This window comes from Erpetoichthys calabaricus, chromosome 14 (assembly GCF_900747795.2).
Source record: "Erpetoichthys calabaricus chromosome 14, fErpCal1.3, whole genome shotgun sequence".
Lineage (NCBI taxonomy): Eukaryota > Metazoa > Chordata > Cladistia > Polypteriformes > Polypteridae > Erpetoichthys > Erpetoichthys calabaricus.
In genome coordinates, this window is record NC_041407.2 from 67575870 (window position 1) to 67585845 (window position 9976).

The following is a 9976-nucleotide window of genomic DNA, read 5'->3' on the forward strand; positions in this document are numbered from 1 at the left end:
AGCTGAAAGAAGTACTGTACATGGAAAAATTGCTGAAGGAGAACAAATGGGGTAATAATGATGTTTGTTATGTAAAAGTACAAGAACTCAGCCATGTTTGTGAAACAGGAGGTTTTAAAACACTGAAAAAGATGAAGTTGGAGATAACAACAGGTCCAATTGAAGTACATAGCATCACAAATGTTGAAAGAAGTTCTGGAATTGAACAGCGAACAGACCTGTGCAACTGGCAACTGGCATTGTGTCAAGAGAGGATTCCTGAAGTTTGGAAAAAAAAATGTGCTAATTCCAACTTACAAAGAAATCATATGGAATGATCAAACTTTTGGACCAGACAATGAAGGTGCTTAAGAAAATGCCAGAGAAAAGACTCAGAAATCAATGGAAAGTTAATGGCATATAAATTTGTTTCTTGCCGGGGATGGGTGCAGCAGATACAATGTTTGTTGTCAGGAAAATGCAGGAAACGCCTCAAATGAAGGTAAAGAGGGCACATATTATAGAGTACAGCTAGAGGTGGCAAAGTCGATACTGAGAAAGTTAGATGTGGATGAATGGTTAGTATTCATGGTAGTGTCAGGGAATAGTAAAAGTTTTGAGGTAAAGGTGGGGCTGCACCAGGGATCCATTCTGAGTCAGTTACCTTTCTTGATAGTGATGGAGGGGATGACCAGAGAAGTGTATGAAGGACTGTCAAGGGAGCTCTTGTATGGCCAATGATCTTCTAGTGATGATAAAAAGTGAAACAGAATTAAAAGAAAAGTTTCTGAAATTAAAAGCTCATTTGGAAGTGAAAGGTCCTCTAAAAATGCAGGAAAGGCCAAGGTGATTGCTGGAGGCAAAGAGGCTGTGGCCATGCAGGCGATGGGTACATGGAAGTGCATCATGTGTGATAGAAATTTTGGAAGAAAACTCATTCTCATGCACAAGTTGTCAGAAGAGGGTGCTATAAAAGATGTAATTGTGTGAATAATAGTCTACGGACTTTATTTGTAGAAAGTTTGAGGAAGGGTGCAGAAGGCTAATTTACTAGGAATACTACTACTGCCTGTTATGCCTCTTTGACATGTAGGGCAGCAATAAAATCGGTGCCCAAACTGCCTTTTAAGGTTATCAGCTCTACCTCCACAGTACACCACTATGTATTCCTGGCCTGTCTCTTCTTGTTTCCCTTCAGGAGTCCAATGCAAGGCAATTTTGGCGATAGAGCTACATTCACTTCTGATGACATTCCCAAATCCGTCTCCATCATTTCCTTATCATAATGGTGGCCACACTTTCTTGAAGACATTAGGCATGCTAATGCTTGATGGCATTAAGAATGCTAATATAGGCAATGTGAATTTAAATTTCAGCCATTGAGTTATTTCGGAAACAGTATCAGAGTTTTGCTACTTAGCTGTCTTCCATTCTGACTTCTGTTTTGTCCGGTTTCTCCATCAGAATTTCAATTTGATTTTGTTAACTATACATAAATTGGAAAGATTTTTTTGCCTGCCTGTTTTACTCTGTCAGTCCCCTGAACAGTCTGGAGAAATTATGATTGACTGAAGAAGGTGATCATTTACCAAAAAAAATCCAAGCTCTGTAGATGGCCACATTTCTTCTGTAGAACAAATGTGTGGTTATTTTATTGCAGTAATATTATAGAATTTTCTAAACTAGAACATATAACCTAGAGTGAGTGAGTAAGTGCTCAGAGCAGGCTGAACTAAAAAAGCGACATGACCAAGTGTGCAGAAGTCTAAGGAAGTGTTGAAAACATGACAATATTGAGACTGGAGACAAATGACAGCTTCAGAACTCAAAAATGTTAGTTCAAGGTGTTATCATTTATCAACTCCACTACAGTTTTTTTCAAGCTTTGGATAGAAACGGAGTAAAAACAATTCCTTTAATATCCATCCATCCATTTTCCAACCCCGCTGAATCCAAACACAGGGGTCACGGGGTCTGCTGGAGCCAATCCCAGCCAACACAGGCACAAGGCAGGAACCAATCCCAGGCAGGGTGCCAACCCACCACAGGACACACACAAACACACCCAGCACACACTAGGGCCAATTTAGAATCGCCAATCCACCTAACCTGCATGTCTTTGGACTGTGGAGGAAACCGGAGCGCCCGGAGGAAACCTACTCAGACACGGGGAGAACATGCAAACTCCATGCAGGGGAGGACCCGGGAAGCGAACCCGGGTCCCCAGGTCTCCCAACTGCGAGGGCAGCAGCGCTACCCACTGCGCCACCGTGCCGCCCATTCCTTTAATATGTCATTTTATTTTCAATATATACCTTATCTCTTACTACTTTAGTAGGGTTCAAATTATTAAATCAACTATAAAATAATCTGACATCTTTAATTATCTTCATGTATCTCACCTATAAGAGATACTATAAATGAGATACTATACTTTTTATATTTTAAAGTTTCTTTTAATAGACATTTATGAAGTGTGTCATGAATATCATTTTTAGTCCATTTAGTCTCAGTATTTAAAACAAGGCTGAAGTTAACCATAGCATATTTATTATAGAGTTGCTTGAGCAGCACTGCTGGATGCATTAATTTTGCATTTATTAATTTAGTCTAACACTGTACTTACTACATGCATTTGCTTTGCCATATTTTCTTTTTTGTTTAGTCTTGTAGGAAAAACCTCAACCTTTAGCCATGCATCTTCACCTAGCTCTGGAACGTGGCTTCTCATTATATGTAGGAAGCAGGATCATTATAGCCTAATTCCAAAGTTGGGAGTCTGTCATCACATCACACCTTTTTGTCGCAGTCTTGAACACTTGCCTGAACAGTCTTCCTTGCATACTATTAGATTGCCATAGGAAGGTAAGAAGGCCAGCTAGAATATGTTGGTAGGACATTCTTTTTTTGACAGAACTATAGGCTTACATTTAGATATTTTTCTGCATGCTTTTTATATTCAAGTTTTTGTTTTTGTCATTCCCATTACATCTAAGTTTATGGTAGGTGTTATACAATTTTATTTTTTCTGCACTGTATTTGAGCTTACATAGTGATGGATAGTTTTGTCATTGAGTTATAACAGCATTATATAGAGTAAAAGGATATTGTAGAGTCTAAAACTGTATTCTTTGTCTGCTGCTCAATTAACACTATTGTGTGCAACTGTGTGTTTTTGGCTTAGTTCATTTGCTGAGTTTATCTTCTCTCATTATACTTGAGGTGTAAGGGTCTTCAACTATTGATAGTTTATTCTGTCCTTAGCCAGGATCTTCATTTGTTCCATGGTCATTCCACTCTTTTTGGCTGATTCTTTGATGTATTTTTCCCATGCCATTCTAGGTCTTCCCTAGGACTTTTTGCTTCACACTTCATTTCAAAAATCTTTTTGGTATACCATTTTCATTCATCCTAATTGAATGACTACGAAAGGAAAAATGTAGGAAGTAAAAATGTTTGATTTTAATACACAATAGAAGGGTTGATCCAACTTATGTGAAGGACATAGGAATCCTAGTGAACATGGCACTATCTACATGAAGACATAGAAGTCATTAACATGGCTAATACAATGACAATTTATAAAGCACAAAATGTATGGTATAAGTCAAGGGAAATTATGCTTAAGCTATATTTCAGACTAGTGAGACTTTATCTGGAATACCTGATGCATGTTTGGTGTTCTTATTATAAAAAAGACACACCAGTGCTTGAGAAAGTCCAAAGAAGAGTAACTTGGCTGAATCTAGGACTGCAAGGTTTGAGCTATGAACAAAGATAGAAGGAGCTGAACCCATCCAATTTAAGCATACAGAGATTAAGAGGTGACATATAAAATTATGAATGACATTAGCGTGGAAACAGGCCCATCTTAACATATGGGCACAATGGGCATTGGCATAGCGGCCCACGATGTTTCTGATGCCTATGTATGTTCCTGTTTTGCTATCAAAACTGGACCCAGCACACTATTTTCCCCAGGGGTCTATGATACTGGTAAGACGGCCCTGAGCATGGTGGATCCATACTGTCTCTCTTTATATAAAAGAAAATCCTGGAATGGAAAGCAAATACAAGGCTACGATATGTGATCCTCTCGGAAGACAATTTTAAAGACCCGCGAGACCAAAGACACTTGCCACGGTGCAAGACATGCCCTACTTACAAGATAAGAACACGGGCAGAAAAAAAAATCAGTAGTGTAAAGGCAGTCACGCAGCACACAGAGCTCAATGGCTCTCAGTGCGTATAAAGTGTACAAGGTCAATACGTTAGAAATGAAATGAATAGGGTACAAATGAAACGAAGACAAAAGAAAAGTGCGGAGAAAAGAGACCCAAATGCGGTGGAGAGAAAAAAAATGCTAAAAAGAAAAACAATAATATAGGTGCAAATTTAGAAAATAAGGAAAGTGATAATCAGCTCAGAACAAGTGGATTTGGAAACAAAGCACGTCCAAATAGGGCTCAGAATTAAAAGATTAGAACTTCATAAACGGGAGCAATTTAACCACACCAGGGCCATAAATAAAGGACAATTATTGTTTTTACAATGTCACGCGAGATAAGTCAGTGAGCCATCATTTAAAACAAGTCAACAGACCTCTAACTAAGCAGTTGTTGGATTGCTTTTGGCAGACATGCACAATGTGCTCCCGGCTCTTAAAACAACGACATGCGACAAGCAGAACAGGCAGCTCGCCAGCAGGTTGAAGCCTTTTTTTTTTAAGTGACTGATAGGTCCGATTGAGGGGGGCGGAGTACAGCACGGAAGACTGATAGCGGGATACTGATTGATGCAGTAAGGGGGAGGCGAGACCTGCAGGAGGAGGGGTTGGAAAGGGTGCTAGACAGTTGTGTTTGGGGTTACGAAGTCGGCGACTGTTCAAGTAAAACTTTTGTGACACTTTATTACATCAGTCGCTGCAGTATCAAAAAAAAAGATAGTAGCGCAGACAAAAGGTGATTAAGGTGATTAATCATCAGAGCCAGGTGTAATTAAAAAAATAGCAGGACAAAACAAGATCGTCCCACAACAGTTAAAGCAACAACAAGTTTAATTTCAAAGAATACACAATTCGGTCAGGTGTATATGTATATATCAGGTGTATATATATATATATATATATATATATATATATATATATATATATATATATATATATATATATATATATATATATATATATATATGACTGAGAAGCGATGCAAATTTTAACAGGCGACAAGTAAGGTGATGTATATATTCCACGAATACCATTAGACACCAAAGGAGATTGTGATATGCCATTCGTTTTAAAATGTTTACAGTTTACCGTGAGAATAGCTTTTGCTACGACAATTAACAAATCAAAGGGACAACCATTAGAAAACGTCGGATTATTTATTAGAGAAACAGAAACAATATTCACTTACGGGCGATTATACGTTGCGTTGTCACAATGTATTTCCAAAAACGGATTCAAAATTCAATGCGATCTTGAAGAAAAGGTAATTCCATATATTGTTTTTAATAAACCTTTAAAGTAAAAAGTGCAACTAATGAAACTGAAACAATTCCAAAGAAAAAAAAAGCTTTTAAAATTGTATATCCGATTAGCCAAACAACGGCACGGTGGTGCAGTGGGTAGCGCTGCTGCCTCACAGTTAGGAGACCTGGGTTTGCTTCCCTGGTCCTCCCTGCATGGAGTGTCCATGTGCTCCCCGTGTCTGCGTGGCTTTCCTCCGGGTTCTTCTTCCCACAGTCCAAAAACATGCAGGTTGGGTGGATTGACGATTCTAAATTGTCTCTAGTGTGTGCTTGGTGTGTGTGCGAGCCCTGCGATTGGCTAGCGCCCTGCCCAGGGTTTGTTTCCTGCCTTGCACCCTGTATTGGCTGGGATTGGCTCCAGTAGACCCCAGTGACCCTGTAGTTAGGATATAGCAGGTTGGATGATGGATGGATGGATGGATTAACCAAACACAGGGGTTGGCAAGCGAAGCGAGCAGGGGGCAGAGCCCCCTAGTTATTTTAAAAGGTAATCTTTAACAAGAACACAAGGTAAATTTTGTACAAACATTCAAATGATTTTTCTTTATACAGAGAACCACAGACATATGAAATATATTACCAATTAGTGTGATCAAGTGTGTTACTTTAGGGGCTTTCAAAATGCAATGTAATATTATTTTGGGAAAATAGTATTGGCAAGCTTTGCTGGGCTGAATGGCCTGTTCTCATCAAAATTGTTCAAAATTGTTCAAATATAGTCACTATCTTTCTACCAAGCACTGGCCAAAAATGTTTACAATTCACTGTGGAATATAATACATTATTTCAAAATATAGGTGTAGCACATTCAAATTAAGTTACTTGCTCAGGATTGCACAATTAACTAGATAGCTGAACCCATTAGTCTGTGGCTTATAATGCAGCCACTTACTTACTAGGCTGTGCTGCCTATAAGTGAATAAGTGAATGTGGTTTTATGTTCGCTCTCAGTTATTTATATAAAAAGTCAAAACCAGGACCATATGTTATATGTGCTGACTGGTGTTGATTTAGTATTAGAGAAACCACAGTAATAGCTGTACTCTCCACTGTGCTCTACTCCCCAGGACTGATTTAACACTTTATGTGATTTACCATCGCTAGACATTTCTGATTAAACAATCCTTGTAGTATTTACTGCAGCTGACTATTAACATTATTGATAGTCTTTATTGTAACATTTATAACCACATGCATACATATAATACAGTTCATGTCACAGTATCTTTGAACTGAGAATAAGTTTTGGACAGGATACCCTAGAGCTCAGATTTGTGTTTAGAAATACATACTATTAGCATCCGGATGCTGTGCAAGTGGAAGACTTTTTCAGAAGCTCCATATTTCTCACTGTGTTCCTTTTTTTCTGAACTTATTTACTATATTCATGTATTTATTTACCCCTCCTCGAACCGCCACCTTATCGTGGTGGAGGGGTTTGCGTGTCCCAATGATCCTAGGAGCTCTGTTGTCCGGGGCTTTATGCCCCTGGTAGGGTCACCCAAGGCAAACTGGTCCTAGGTGAGGGATGAGACAAAGTGCGGTTCAATATAACCTCCTATGACGAATAAAAAATTTGGACGGCGTTTTCCCTCGCCTGGACGCGGGTCACCAGGGCCCCACTTTGGAGCCAGGCCTGGAGGTGGGGCTCGATGGCGAGCGCCTGGTGGCTGGGCTTGCACCCATGGGGCTCGGCCGGGCACAGCCCGAAGAGGCAACGTGGGTCCCCCTTCCCATGGGCTCACAACCTATGGGAGGGGCCAAGGAGGTCAGGTGCAGTGTGAGTTGGGTGGTGGTCGAAGGAGGGGACCTTGGCGGTCCGATCCTCGGCTACAAAAGCTGGCTCTTGGGACGTGGAATGTCACCTCTCTGAAGGGGAAGGAGCCTGAGCTTGTGCGCGAGGTTGAGAAGTTCCAGCTAGATATAGTCAGGCTCACCTCGACACACAGCTTGGACTCTGGAACCAATCTCCTTGAGAGGGGCTGGACTCTGTACCACTCTGGAGTTGCCCCCGGTGAGAGGCGCCGAGCTGGTGTGGGCATACTTATTGCCCCCAGACTTGGAGCCTGTACATTGGGGTTTACCCCGGTGGACGAGAGGGTAGCCTCCCTCCGCCTTCGGGTGGGGGGACGGGTCCTAACTGTTGTTTGTGTGTATGCACCAAACAGCAGTTTGGAGTACCCACCCTTTTTGGAGTCCCTGGAGGGGGTGCTAGAGGGCATACCTTCTGGGGACTCCCTCGTACTGCTGGGAGACTTCAATGCTCACGTGGGCAATGACAGTGAGACCTGGAAGGGTGTGATTGGGAGGAATGGCCCCCCCGATCTGAATCCGAGTGGTGTTTTGTTATTGGACTTCTGTGCTTGTCACGGATTGTCCATAATAAACACCATGTTTAAGCATAGGGGTGTTCAAATGTGCACTTGGCACCAGGACACCCTACGCCTCAGTTCAATGATCGATTTTGTGGTCGTGTCGTTCGGACCTGCGGCCACATGTCTTGGATAATCGGGTGAAGAGAGGGGCGGAGCTGTCAACTGATCACCACCTGGTGGTGAGTTGGCTCCGATGGTGGGGGAGGATGCCAGTCAGGCCTGGTAGGCCCAAACATGTTGTGAGGGTCTGCTGGGAACATCTGGCAGAGCCCCCTGTCAGAAGTAGCTTCAACTCCCACCTCCGGCAGAACTTCAACCATGTCCCGAGGGAGGTGGGGGACATTGAGTCTGAATGGACCATGTTCCATGCCTCTATTGTTGAGGCGGCTGACCGGAGCTGTGGCCATAAGGTAGTCGGTGCCTGTCGTGGCGGCAATCCCCGAACCCGTTGGTGGACACCGGCGGTGAGGGATGCCGTCAAGCTGAAAAAGGAGTCCTACCGGTCCCTTTTGTCCTGTGGGACTCTGGAGGCAGCTGATAGGTACCGGCAGGCCAAGGGGAATGTGGCTTCGGTGGTTGCTGAGGCAAAAACTTGGGCATGGCAGGAGTTTGGGGAGGCCATGGAAAACGACTTTCGGATGGCTTCGAGGAGATTCTGGTCTACCGTCCGGCATCTCAGGAGGGGGAAGCAGTGCAGTGTCAACACTGTGTATGGTGGGGATGGTGCGCTGCTGACCTCGACTCGGGACATTGTGGGTCGGTGGGGGGAGTACTTCGAAGACCTCCTCAATCCCACTAACATGCCTTCCAATGAGGAAGCAGAGCCTGGGGACTCGGAGGTGGGCTCCCCCATCTCTGGGACAAAAAACTCCTTGGTGGCAGGGCCCTGGGGGTGCATGAGATACGCCCGGAGTTCCTCAAGGCTGTGGATGTTGTAGGGCTGTCTTGGTTGACACATCTCTGCAACATCGCATGGACATCAGGGACAGTGCCTCTGGATTGGCAGACCGGGGTGGTGGTCCCACTCTTTAAGAAAGGGGACCGGAGGGTGTGTTCCAACTACAGAGGAATCACACTCCTCAGCCTCCCTGGAAAAGTCTATTTGCGGGTTCTGGAGAGGAGGGTCCGTCGGATAGTTGAACCTCAGATTCAGGAGGAACAGTGTGGTTTTCGTCCTGGTCGTGGAACAGTGGATCAGCTCTACACCCTTAGCAGGGTCCTGGAGGGTGCATGGGAGTTCGCCCAACCAGTCTACATGTGTTTGTGGACTTGGAAAAGGCGTTCGACCGTGTCCCTCGGGGAATCCTGTGGGGGGTACTCCGAGAGTATGGGGTACCGGGCCCCCTGATAAGAGCTGTTCGGTCCCTGTACGATCGGTGTCAGAGCTTGGTTCGCATTGCCGGCAGTAAGTCAAACCCGTTTCCAGTGAGAGTTGGACTCCGCCAGGGCTGCCCTTTGTCACCGATTCTGTTCATAACTTTTATGGACAGAATTTCTAGGCGCAGCCAGGGTGTTGAGGGGGTCCGGCTTGGTGGACTCAGGATTGGGTCACTGCTTTTTGCAGATGATGTTGTCCTGTTTGCTTCATCAGGCCGTGATCTTCAGCTCTCTCTGGATCGGTTCGCAGCTGAGTGTGAAGCGGCCGGGATGGGAATCAGCACCTCCAAATCCGAGACCATGGTCCTCAGCCGGAAAAGGGTGGAGTGCCCTCTCAGGGTTGGGAGCGAGATCCTGCCCCAAGTGGAGGAGTTCAAGTATCTCGGGGTCTTGTTCACGAGTGAGGGAAGAATGGAGCGTGAGATTGACAGGCGGATCGGTGCGGCGTCCGCAGTGATGTGGACTCTGCATCGGTCTGTTGTGGTGAAAAAGGAGCTGAGCCGTAAGGCAAAGCTCTCAATTTACCAGTCGATCTATGTTCCTACCCTCACCTATGGTCATGAGCTATGGGTAGTGACCGAAAGAACGAGATCGCGAATACAAGCGGCTGAAATGAGTTTTCTCCGCAGGGTGTCTGGGCTCTCCCTTAAAGATAGGGTGAGAAGCTCAGTCATCCGGGAGGGGCTCAGAGTAGAGCCGCTGCTCCTCCACATCGA